At 36.1% G+C, this 13,819-nt stretch overlaps 1 pseudogene across 1 annotated transcript; it reads left to right on the top strand.

Moving 5' to 3' along the window:
- Nucleotides 1-9,400: 9,400 nt before the first annotated feature.
- Nucleotides 9,401-10,853, top strand: LOC108295561 (annotated as a pseudogene). Its single transcript, XR_005198212.1, has one exon. The product of XR_005198212.1 is annotated as a trifunctional enzyme subunit beta, mitochondrial-like (transcript).
- Nucleotides 10,854-13,819: the final 2,966 nt, after the last annotated feature.

Genomic DNA, 13,819 nt, shown 5'->3' with positions numbered 1-13,819 from the left:
TACAGGAAACATACACTCTCCGAATTTATGTATGTTTTTCCCATTTGCATTTATTATTCATTTTGATTTATGATGTGTCACTTCTGTTTAATATTTGCTTTCTCAATTTTAAGTTTTACTGTAGTAGTATCCCTTCTCATTAAATAATCTAATTGCCCATTCTGTTTTTCATCTTTTATCTCTTTATACATTTATAAAATTCTATAAAATTCTCATTTATTTAATTAATTATTTTATTTTTTTGCAACAGAGTCTCACTGCGTCACCCAGGCTGTAGTGCAGTGGCATGATCCGGGCTCACTGCAACCTCTGCCTCCTGAGTTCAAGCAATTCTCCTACCTCAGCTTCCAGAGTAGCTGGGATTACAGGCACATGCCACCACATCCAGCTAATTTTTGTATTTTTAAGTAGAGAAGGGGGATGGGGTTTCGCCATGTTGGTGAGGCTAGTTTTGAACTCCTGATCTCAAGTGATCCTCCTGCCTCAGCCTCCCAAAGTACTGGGATTACAGACAGGCATGACCCACCATGCACAGCTTATTCTGTTGTTTTATATTCAGCTTTAACTCTTAATATTTTATAAGATGTATTTTTCATCATTGCTTTTGAAATTCTTATCTTCCCACAGATTCAATCACTTTTAGGTAAATCTTTTGTCAGAGCACACCATCAAGAGATTTAATCGGTGGGGCTAACTGAAGTGGTAGATTTTCAGAGAAATTGGCTATACTAGGTGGTTCCTTCACCTTCTGAAAAACCATCTTCACCTTCTAAGAAAACATTGAACAGAATTCTAGCCACTGAACGTTACTGATTTTTACTTATGAACTTGAATCACATTCTCTCTCTGTCTCCACTGATTTTCAATATGACTCTAATATTAAATAATTTCGTATGTGTTCTGTGATAAGGATGATGCCACTATGATATTCTTGGTCTTGTAATCATCTATTTATTTCTATATGAACCTTCTTAGAGTACATACTTTTTTTTGTGGTGTTCAGAAATGTGAACCTGATATGTCAAAGAGTGAGAATAATTTCTCTTTCATCTTTAGTTTTATTGGCCAAAATGAGTCTTTAGCAATTCCTTTTAATTCTAAAACGTTCTCGTGGAAATGACTTTGCATCCATACTAGCCTTGGTGAAAATCATACATTCTATGAAGGAGAAGACAATTCACTGCCAATATTTTAATACATTGATATGAGGTCTGCATGTGTAAGTCATCTATCCTAAATGTCCCCCCTCATGATGGCTTGTCTCCACTTATTAATGTTAAAGGAACCATCTAGACAGGGTGGTTTTGAGGGAGTAGAATGATTTTGTTCCTACCAAAGAGAGCTACCTACATTTCTGTCTGCATCAACTTGTACGGTCACTATGGTGGTAACTAAGTGATTCGATTTTACACTTTTACATTGGGTCAAGATGTTCACTACTTTTGAAAATACACAATCTCCATTCATTATTTAACAGTTGTGTTAGCTAAATCTTCAACTACCTGATATGTATTCAAAGATAAAATCATAAGCATGCAAGTTTACAAAAAATATGTATAATTTTTAAATTTAATCCTAAAATCAACCTAGCAATTGTATTTATTTGATGATTAAAGAAATTGAGACCCAGTGATTTCATGTCTACTAAGTGTAAACATTTCAGAAGTGAAATGTATTAAGAACTGGACAATATATTACATGGTTTTCTATTAGGTTAATTATGTCATAAGGTTAATGTTTCAGGGGTTTTGTTGTTGTGTTAACTCTTTATACCATGAAAAATTGCTTGGAATACTCTGGTTTCTCTTCAGATCACATAAATCTTTTCCCTTTTAAAATTGCTTGAGATTTAAAACAAGGACAGGTTTTTAACCACTTAAACTTCTGACATAAGGAAACAAATTGCTCTTGTGATTGCTAAAATTAACCAGAATCAACAAAATATATGAGGAGAAAAGCTATTTGCATATACAAGTAGGCATAAATGTAATGCTTATGTTTATAGATGCATACCATGCTTCTTACAACTGTGAATCAAAGTTTAATTTACAGTTTCTGATTCTGAGGGAGGCTAGAGATCAAAGAACTACACATCAGGTAAAATGTACACTCCTTGGGTACACCAAAATCTGAGACTTCACTACTGTATAATTCATCCATATAACGAAAAACCACTTGTATCCCCAAAAGCTATTAAAATTTAAAAAAATTCAAAAATAAAAATAAAGTATAAAAATAAATTTTGGATTCACTCTACCCACAATCAAACATTAATTTCAGTATGTTACATTCAACCATGCATTGCCATCTTTACAGGGATGATAAATTATGTGAACTCAGTTAATTCTGTCCTTTAGTGTTAGATTTTTAAGCTACTGTTTTCTCTACCCCAATGGCCCTCTCATCAGTTTTATTTTTAATTGAATTTTAAATAAACAAGCATGTTTTATCTGAGGCCAGCAGTGGATCATAAGAATAATGTTATTTGCCAGAATCATTGGCATAGGCACATGGGTCATATCTGTGAACAGAAAAACATAGGGGGGCTCAAAGAGCAGAATATTTTTCTGAGTTTGTAAAGGCCCATTTTGTTTTCCAAATAAAGCTATTTTAGAGAGCAATGTATTAGTCTTTTGTTTTGTTTTCTGGTTGACATACATAAGTGTGTCAATATTGACTAATAGGAACATATTTATAAACATTCAATCATGGGGCATTGTGTGCAGTGGTAATGGCATGAGGTATTGAATGGGTCAGGGGTTGAGTGCAGTGGCTCAATCATGGCTCACTGCAGCCCTAATCTCCCGGGCTCAAGCGATCCTACTGCTGCAACCTCCCAGGTAGCTGGGACCACAGGTGTGCACCATCATACCTGACTAATTATTATTATCATTTTGTATCACTATACTGTCCAGGCTGGTCTCTTACTTCCAACCTCAAGCAATCCTCTTGCCTCAGCCTCCTGAAGTACTGAGATTACAGGCATGAGCCACCACACCCTGCCAAAAAATGCTTTTAATTCAACTCAATTTAATAAGATTATATAGAATCTATACTCTGTGCCTAAAATGTCCCCCACCACTGAAAGATAAACCACTTCAGTGTAATATAAAAAGATAGAAAGATGGATGGATAAGGTACATAGATAGATATGGGTAGGTATGTTAATGAGGAAGATAGATAGATGATACGTAGGAATAGATGATAAATATAAATAGATGATAGGTAATTTGATGATAGATAATAGATCATGATGATAGTGGATAATAGATACTGATAGATGGTAGATAATATAGATACAGACAATAGATAAATGGATATTGCTTATATAATAATTAAAACAGCATATACTAAATTTTCAAGATATAATTACTAATGACAAGCAAAAGCAACAATGCATAATTGTTTAAATAGAAAATCTCATAAGTAAAGTTTAGCAGAATATTAATCAACTGCCTACCCATATAGACTGTCTCTAGGCAAGTAATATAAAGGGTTCTTCAAAGTATAATTAACGTGAACCAAACTGAACTGTTAAATATTTTACTTAAAATGAAATTATTTTATCAAACATATTATGAATTCAATAATTATAAAAGTAATAATTGCGTATCCAATTTATTTAAAAAAATACATCAAGAATCAGAGAAATTTAAAGTGAGGGGAAACTTTGGAAATAATGTATTCTAACATTGATACTTAGATAGCAATTATTTTTAACTTTGGTCCCAACGATGATGAGTTCACTGTTAAGAGTTTATGCTCTTAACTCATCTTAACTCATGCTGAGTTGAGATGCATGAACCTGTCAAACTCAAGTTCCTTGAAAAGATTGTAGTGGACTGATTTACTCCAGTCCTGTCTCACTCATCAGCATAGAAGTAAAATTACAGATACACATGTGTAAGAAAATTGATTGCATAAAGTACAATATTCATTATGACCACTTGAAGTTCATTCCAGGAGCGCACAGTATTTCTCTCAGTGCTGGAATATTTTTAAAAATACAATTCACCCCTATTAATGTATAAACCATCATCTCAATAGATTCACTTATCAATAGATGCAAAAGAAATCCATAAAATGTTACAAATGTTCATGCATAGAACTCTCTGAAAACTGGAATTCAAAGGTGCTTTCTTAATGAGGGACAGAGCACTGAGAAAACCTATAGCAATAATGTTTGTATATTTAAGATCAGGAAACACAATAATGCCTTTTATCAGAACCACTCTTCTGTATTTTGCTGGACAGAGGAGGAAAAAAATAAGAGTTTTATGTATTGAAAAGGAGGAAAATGTCATCATTTATCAATCATATGATGATACATAGAAAAAATCAAGACAAATATGCTGATAATTGGTCAAAACAAAATATGAGTATTTAATAGTGTTGTTTAATACAATATCAACTTAAAAAATCAATTTCCTTTCCATTAATAGTAATAATAATTTAGAAACTGTAGATTAGCATATAATTTATAAAGGCAACAAACAAATTCACTTGACAAAATATAATTAGACTCAATAAATAATCATGTCAATTATCTCCTAGCTAACTTATTAGTTCAATGAAATTTAAATAAAATTGCCACAAGAATGTTTTGTAGAAATTGATAAGCTAATTAAAAAATTTATATAGAGGGACAATTGCCTGAGATATGCCAAGAAAATGTTTATGATAATACTGAAGGTGCTAGATGTGTTCCGTGATATTTATTTCTAAATCTTAGAAGAACATAATATTGATGCTAGGATAGGTTTTTTTGTATCAACAAAAACAAAGAGTGAACCCAAACAGATATTTATAAAAACATAATTTTTTCATTCACTCATGAATGAAGAAAAGTAACACTTGCAGTAAAGCATCCTTGTACAAATGATACACTTTAATTGAATAATTAAATTAAAAAATAATTACAGGTTTGCTTAGAGCTTAAAGCCAAATATTAGAACTTTAAAACTTAGGAGCATTAAAAATCAAAAATTTCAAAGTGTTTGAAAACATCTTTATAACACTGGATGATTAGGTATATCAAAAACTGGGCCAGGCGCAATGTCTCACGCCTACAATCCCAACACTTTGGGAGGCTGAGGCAGGCAGATCACCTGAGGCCAGGAGTTTGAGACCAGCCTGGCCAACTTGGCAAAACCCCGATTCTACTAAAAATGCAAAAATTAGCCAGGTTTGGTGGCGGACAGCTGTAATCCCAGGTACCCAGGAGGCTGAGGTGTGAGAATCACTTGAACCTAAGAAGTGGAGCTTGCAGTGAGCTGAGATCAGGCCACTGTACTCCAGCCTGGGCCACAGAGTAAGACTCTGTCTTAGAAAAGAAAAAAAAAAATATATATATATATATATATGTATATTTTTTTTCTTTTCAAATATATATATATATGTATATATATATATATATATATATTTGAAAAACTATAACCAAAAATGAAAAGTTTGACTTAATTAGCTACATTAAAGTTAAAAATCCTGTCCATCCAATGTTGAAATAGACTGATAGGTGATGCATCAAATTTGAAGAATATATTTTCAATGTATTTTACCAGCAAATAGATCAATAACATACACACAAACACACATACATATATTACAGTATAAATATTGGGAATATTTTTAACAGGTGGTTTAGAAAAAAGTTATCATTTAGATCTTATAAAAATCTTAAATCTTTAAAGTTCAGTCATAAAAAACCCTAAATTTCATTAACAATGAGGCATCATTTCTTACCCATATAGTTGGCCAAAACACTGAGCCATGTTGAGCATGTTGAGGCGTGGATAGATGTGAAACTTCTCTCATATCTGCTTAGATTATAAATTGTCACTGTGCTTTCAGAATAGTTTGCTGTCACTTTACAATGTCTATTCTAAAATGAACCATAAAATGAAGAATTCTACTTGAATGAATATATCATAGATACTCAGGAACTCCTTAGACCATGAAATATCTATAGGCATGTTTCTAACAACTTCTTTTGAAGGAGCTAGAAAATATAATATTTATCATGACCAATTGAAGTTCCTTTCAGAAATGTACAATATTTTTCTTAGTGCTTGAATTTTTTAAAATATGATTCACCTCTATTAATGTCTAAACAATCATCTAGCTAGATTCACTTATCAATAGATTGCAAAAAAAATCAAGAAAATATAACAAACTTTCCTGCATAGAACTCAAAGAAAACTGAAATTCAAAGGAGCTTAGTATCCTGAAAAAAAACTCAGAACACACACTTGCTTATCATAAAGAGAATGGATAATCATTTGTGTTAAATCAATTACACAGAAATACTATACAGCAATGAAGATCCCTAGACTTTATGAATATGAATCAACCTGGTTGAATCTCTACCATGTTCAAGGAGAGAACCCAAAAAAGGGACTACAAAGAGTATGGTTCTTTAACATAATATTCAAAATCAAGCAAAACTTAAGAATAGATTCTCTAACAATAGAGTACTGCTAGAAAACTTAGCATGAAATTCAATATAGTTGTCTCCTTTGATGAGGAAAGAAAATGTTGGTTGAAAACAGAAATTCAGTAGCATTTACTTTTCCATTCTGTACCTCAGGGCCTCCTTCACAGGTGTATGGTCCCAATCAATTGCACAGGGTCTTGGGGTCAGATGCACTTCCTGCTAGGTTTAGAGGCCTGCTACTGCTGCCTTGAAATAATTAATATTTGCACTTTAGTTTTGTTCGTGGAGCGCAATGGAACAAGAGGCATGCATGCACGTGGTCAGAGGAGATATGTACCATATGCACTTCTGCCACTGTTCTTTGCTACCCAATAGCGTACAACCCACATGAAGCCCCTTGAGCACAGAATTCTGCTGGACTGGCAAAGGGGAATTTGGTGAGATTCACAGTGTGCACAAAGGGAGGCTGTTACTTCTATGACAAAGTGTGTGCTCTTGCAGCCCGGAGAGGCCATGCTTTGTGACCAAGTTAGAACTTGCTTCAAATATAGAAAAGTGGCAATGACATTCTTAAAAAGCCAGGAACAAACGAAAACTCTATTTTGTCTCCTATTCTTCTTGCCGCCTCAGGCAACCACTTATGCTGAAAATGATGCCATAGAAGGGCTGCGGATGAGAGGATAACCCGTGGTCCCTATTCATTGTGTGCCTTCCTTACTCATCGGTGAGCTGAAGGTACAGTGTTGCTAGAATATGTCCAGATCAAGAAGTGAAATAAAGTCAGCTGAGTTCATTTGTGCAGCACGCTTCCTCTGTTCTGGTAAGAATGCAGTAGATACTTATGCATATGCTACCAAATAACAGCTTGTGTAATTTCAGTGATTCTCAATACATGTTAATTGCTCAGATATTGGAGTTCAAAATTGGCATTGCACAATATAAAGATAAAAATGGAAAACCATGCCAGTGACTAAATATTTTCATTTTTCCTTACTTAGAATGACATCAAAAATAAATTTATTTTTAAAGACATGACAAGTTGAGAAAGAGTAAAAGAAAAGGGGAAAAACAGCTTTATATTTTAGTACTGTTAACAGTGCTATGAAATCGGCCAACTTTTTCTGGAAAGAGTCAAATAGTAAATATTTTCAGCCCTGTGAGTTATATGAACTGTGTTGCAATAACTCAGTTCTGCCATTGTAGCAAAAAAGCAGGCACACACAATACATAAATGAATGGGTACAGCTGTTTTCCAATAAAACTTTATTTATAAAACAAGTGGCGAGAGGGATTTGGCCCATGGACCATAGTTAGTCCATGGATGTGCTAAAGTAAGAAGTCCACTGTAAGACTTCTTAGTAATTCCAACAACATGAGGGGAAACTCTCCTAAAACCTTACGATTTTTTAAGAACATTTCTGAGTTTCAGGCTACGTGGGCATTTGCATGATGCTGGACAGTAATTGTAGGTATCATATTTATGGCAATATTTTTCAGTGTTTGGGAGTTACAGATGAAGGGATTGACTCAGGTAGTTCCAATGTGGAACATTTATTCTGTCTTCATGCTGCTCTTTGGGCAAAATATAGGAAAAATACCAGAAGTCTAGTGATATAGAATTTCTGTTTCTAGTAGCTGTGGGATTATAACTTTCTGAGAATTGTTTCTTTTTTCAAAAAAGACTTGAGAAAGTCACCCATAGCTTGGCCAGTGGCATGAATGTTTGATGCCCTCCAGCTTCAGAATCTAGACACTTTTTGCTTCTGTCATTTTAGTTCTACAGAAATACTGCAGTGTATTTGATTTATTACCCTGAATCTCGATCTCTCCTTGATTCACTTAGGAGCTCCTGCTACAAAGTAAGAGTCAAGAGCCCTCTTGAGCAAAGCTGAGCAGGCCTCAGTGGTACAGGAAATGAGCTGGTTTCCATCACCACGCTCTCACCAATCATCAACATCAATGTAGAGATCGAGATTCAGGGTAATAAATCTCTATGCCTAGTGTAGAGTTTTGCTTTTGCTAAGGGGAAGAGTAAAACATATGGGTGTGTAAAACTCACCACTGGAAGCATCAACTGTTTGTTTTTTTTTTCTTTAGGAATTCAGATCTGGTGAAAGGGTCAATGAAGAAATGATGTTTTGATTTCCCAACAGGCTTACCCAACATTTTTTTTTGAGATGGAGTTTCGCTCTTGTTACCCAGGCTGGAGTGCAATGGCGCGATCTTGGCTCACCGCAACCTCCGCCTCCCGGGTTCAGGCAATTCTGCCTCAGCCTCCTGAGTAGCTGGGATTACAGGCACGCGCCACCATGCCCAGCTAATTTTTTGTATTTTTAGTAGAGACGGGGTTTCACCATGTTGACCAGGATGGTCTCGATTTCTTGACCTCGTGATCCATCCGCCTCGACCTCCCAAAGTGCTGGGATTACAGGCGTGAGCCACCGCGCCCGGCCCCAACATTTTTTTTGACTGTATTTGTCAGCTACTTCTTTCCTAAAGGTTTCTGGTGCCCAGACCAAGTCTGATTTAGCCAAAATTTTTCTATATCTTTGGTGTTACCTCATGGGTTTTAGCTAAGCAGTATCCATCTTGTGCAAGAGAGGCTCGTCAGGGCAACTTCCTGAACAATAAGCTGAGATGATCATTGGGGAGAGGGATTAATGAAGGATTGTTACAGAAATAAAGAAAAAATCTGCAGCAGAGCAACAAGTCCAACTCTTCCAGGGCCATTTCAATCAGGCACTGAAATTTCCAAAGTGCTCATAAATCAACTTTTAATATACTGTGTGATGAATAGAGGAAGCTGTCCATATATTTCTTTTTTGGAAGTTTTGGGCATTATTTTTTTCAGTGCGAAGATGCTTTAACCTTAGTAAGTTCAATAAAACAGATATACATAAGTACTGCTAACAAATTGACTAGGCCAATGTTGAAATGTAAACTTAAAATGTAAAAACATGAGGTCTGAACCTTGTTCAGAGTAGGATTCTGCATGGATGTCAGCTAAGATTCCAGAATGACTACTATCTTGACTTACACTTTTAAAAATCTTCCCACTACATCAAAATGGGCCCTGAGATTTTCCATAAGACCTATGAGCTGTTCCTCCCAGCTGTGAGCTGCCCTAGCCGTCCAGACCAAAATGAAGACGTTAGCCAAACCAAATACAAGTAATGTGGTGGTGTATGGTGTTCGAACTCCATTTTTGCTTCATATAAAGACCTGATGCCACATGATTTGGCTAAAGCAGCACTTATGGGTTTGATGCATTGGACCAGTGTCCCTAAAGAAGTAGTTGATTCTATCATCTTTGGCACAGTTATTCAGGAAGTGAAAACTAGCCATGTGGCTAGAAAGGCTGCCCTTGGAGCTGGCTTCTCTGACAAGACTCCTGCTTGCACTGTCACCATGGCTTATATCTCTGCCAACCAAGCCATGACCACAGGTGTTGGATTTATTGCTTCGGGCCAGTGTGATGTGATCATGGCAAGTGGTGACAAGTTGATGTCTGATGTCTCTATTCGTCGCTCAAGGAAAATGAGATAACTGCTGCTTGATCTCAACAAGGCCAAATCTGTGGGCCAGCGACTATCTTCAATCTCTAAATTCCGATTGAATTTCCTAGCACCTGAGCTCCCTGCAGTTACTGAGTTCTCTACCAGTGACACCATGGACCACTCTGCGGACCGAGTGGCCACTGCCTTTGCTGTTTCTCAGCTGAAACAGGATGAATACACACTCTCACAGTCTGGCCAAGAAGGCACAGGATGAAGGACTCCTTTCTGATGTCGTACCCTTAAAAGTACCAGGAAAAGATACGGTTACCAAAGATAATGGCATCTGTCCTTCCTCACTGGAACAGGTGGCCAAACTAACACCTGCATTCAGCAAGCCCTGCAGCACAGTGGCAGCTGCAAATTCTTCTTTCTTGACTGATGGCACCTCTGCAATGTTGATTATGGCAGAGGAAAAGGCTCTGGCCGTGTGTGATAAGCCAAAGGCATATTTGAGGGATTTTATGTTTGTGTCTCAGGATCCAAAAGATCAACTATTACTTGGACCAATGTATGCTACTCCGAAAGTTCTAGAAAAGGCAAGATTAACTATGAATGATATTGATGCTTTTGAATTTCATGACGCTTTCTCCGGCCAGATTTTGGCAAATTTTAAATCCTTGGATTCTGATTGGTTTGCACAAAACTACATAGGTAGAAAAACCAAGGTTGGATTGCCTCCTTTGGAGAAGTTTCATAACTGGGGTGGATCTCTGTCCCTGGGACACCCGTTTGGAGCCATTGGCTACAGGTTGGTCATGGCAGCTGCCAACGTAAGGAAGGAAGGAGGCCAGTATGGATTAGTGGCTGCCTGAGCAGCTGGAGGATGGGGCCATGCTATGATAGTGGAAATGTATCCAAAATAATAGATCCAGAAGAAATGATCAGAAGTTTCTGTGCAACACTCACACTAGGCAAGACCAATTCAATGCATTACTAAATGACAGTTATTTTTTAGCTCCTCTTAGGAAAACAATTCTTGTGGCCTTCTGTTAAATGCTTTGCTCTTTAGCCTTGCCAGTGTTCTGACTTTTTCAATAATCACAGTTTACTACTCTTTCAGGGACTTCAGATCCATCAGAATCTCACACAGCGATGTGTAGGAGGTTGTTTTTAGTCTCTATTGTCACTAAAGACTAAATGACTTTGCAATTAGAAAAGAGGTCAACTGAGATTTGGAAATCATCTTTGTAATATTTGCAAATTATGCTTGTTCCTATCTGTGTCCTAAAGATAAGTGTTCTCTATAAAATACAAACCAGTGTGCCTAAATTAACTTAATTATGGAAAAATAATTCAGAATCTAAACATCACTGAAAGCTTATTTAAAAAAAGTTTAGATACATAAATATCATGGTGGTCAACCTTAATAAAGTGGAGAAATATTAGAAAAAAATGTAAAATCACACACTATATATATTAAAGTTGTATACATATATAATAATTTATGTATAAGTTTATATATAAGTTGATATATGTATAAAGGTCAAATATGTATGTTTACATATACCTATATATAGTTTTATATAATATATAAATGAATATCCACCTCCATATTTAAATTACATCTTTAGGCTGGGCACAGCAACTCATGCCTGTAAACCTCAACACTTTGGTACGCCAAGGTGGGCAGATTGCTGGAACTCAGGAATTTGAGACCAACCTGTGAAACATGACAAAACCCCATCACTACCAAAAATACAAAAATTATTCAGACATGGAAGCTTGTGGTCCCAGCTCCTCAAGGCAGAGGCTCAGGTGCGAGGATTGCTAGAGCCCCAGAAGTCAAGGCTGCAGTGAGCCCAGATCACACCACTGCAATACAGCCTGAACCACAGAACAAGATCCTGTCTCAAATAAATAAATAAAATGCAACAAAATATATTACATCTTCATATATGTACCTGGTTTTGTTTAGTGAAATTATTGTATATATGTACATAGTAACATTTGCAGTATACTTATATATCACTGCATTAGTCTATTTTCACACTGCTATAAAGAAATAACTGAGACTGGGTATTTTATAAAGGAAAGAGGTTTAATGACTCAAAGTTCCGCATGGCTGGGGAGGCCTCAAGAAACTTAAAATCGTGGTGGAAGTTGAAGGGAAAGCAAGGCCTCTCCTTCTCAGGAGGGAGAGAGAGCAAGGAAGTGCCACACTTTTAAACTGATCTCATGAGAACTCCCTCACTATCACGAGAACAGCAAGGGGGAAACCTGCCCCTATGATCCAATCACCTCCTACCAGGCCCCTCCCTGGACATATGAGGATTACAATTCCAGATGAGATTTGTGTGGGGACATAGAGCCAAACCCTATCAATCACATACAATTACATTATTTATATATAAACTTGTATACATGTACACCAAATAATTACATATATACACTTGTATATATGTAAACATACATTTACACATTCACATAAAGACTTGTATACATATAAACTGATATACAGATGGTCTTTGACTTAGGACAGTTCCATTTACAATTTCTGGACTTTATGGTGGTGTGAGAACAATACGCATGCAGTAGAAAGTGCTGTTTTCCTCTATTGCCAGGATGGACAGCAGCAAGGAGCCAGCTCCCACTCAGCCAGGCAATCACAAGGGTTCACAGTCAACACTCTACCATGTTCTGTGTTGCCAGAGAAGTTTGCTCCATGATAGGCTATGTAAGTGCTCTGAGCACGTTTAAGGGAGGCTGGGCTAAGCTATGATGTTTGGTAGGTTAGGTGTATTCAATACATTTTCAAATTATGATATTTTCAACTTGCTATGGATTTATTGGGATATAACCCCATCATAAGTTAAGGAGCATTTGTACATGAACTTGTATTAATATGTATATACATGTGCATATGGTATATATATATATATATATGTATAACTTGAATCTATGCATATTTTATTTGTTTGAGAACATTTATATATACATTGTTATATCAATACATACATTTATATAAACATTTAACATACACAGTTGACCCTTGAACAACACAGAGGTAAGGACCAACTCACCATCCCACTCCCACATGTAGTTGAATATCCATATAAAACTTTAACTCCCCCAAAACTTAACTATTAATAGCCTACAGTTGACTGGAAGCCAGTCAATTAACACACATTTTGTACATTATATGTATTATATACTGTATTCTTACAATAAAATAAGCTATAGAAAAGACCCTAGAAGAAAACCTAGGTAAAACTATTCAGGACACAGGCATAGGCAAGGACTTCATGACTAAAACACCAAAAGCAATGGCAACAAAAGCCAAAATAGACAAATAGGACCTAATTAAACTCCAGAGCTTCTGTACAGCAAAAGAAACAATCATTAGAGTGAACCAAGAACGAACAGAATGGGAAAAATTTTTGCAATCTACCTATCTGACAAAGGGCTAATATCCAGAGTCCACAAAAAACTAAAACAGATTTACAAGAAAAAAACAAACAAACCCAAGAAGACATATATGAGGCCAATAAACATGAAAAAATGCTTATCATCACTTATTATTAGAGAAATGCAAATCAAAACCACATTGAGATACCGCCTCATGCCAGTTAGAATGGTGGCGATCATTAAAAAAATCTGGAAACAACAGATGCTGGAGAGGATGTGGAGAAATAGGAACACTTACACTGTTCGTGGGAGTGTAAATTAGTTCAACCATTGTGGAAGACAGTGTGGTGATTCCTCAAGGACCTAGAAATAGACATGCCAGTAGACCCAGCAATCCCATTACTGGGTATGTACCCAAAGGATTATAAATCATTCTATTATAAAGACACATGCACACGTATGTTCATAGCAGCGCTGTTTACAA

The sequence above is a fragment of the Cebus imitator genome, unplaced genomic scaffold (assembly GCF_001604975.1).
Source record: "Cebus imitator isolate Cc_AM_T3 unplaced genomic scaffold, Cebus_imitator-1.0 Scaffold649, whole genome shotgun sequence".
In the NCBI taxonomy this organism is placed as follows: Eukaryota; Metazoa; Chordata; class Mammalia; order Primates; family Cebidae; genus Cebus; species Cebus imitator.
Note: the sequence above shows the minus strand (reverse complement) of the source record. Positions and strands in the feature narration are given on the sequence as shown.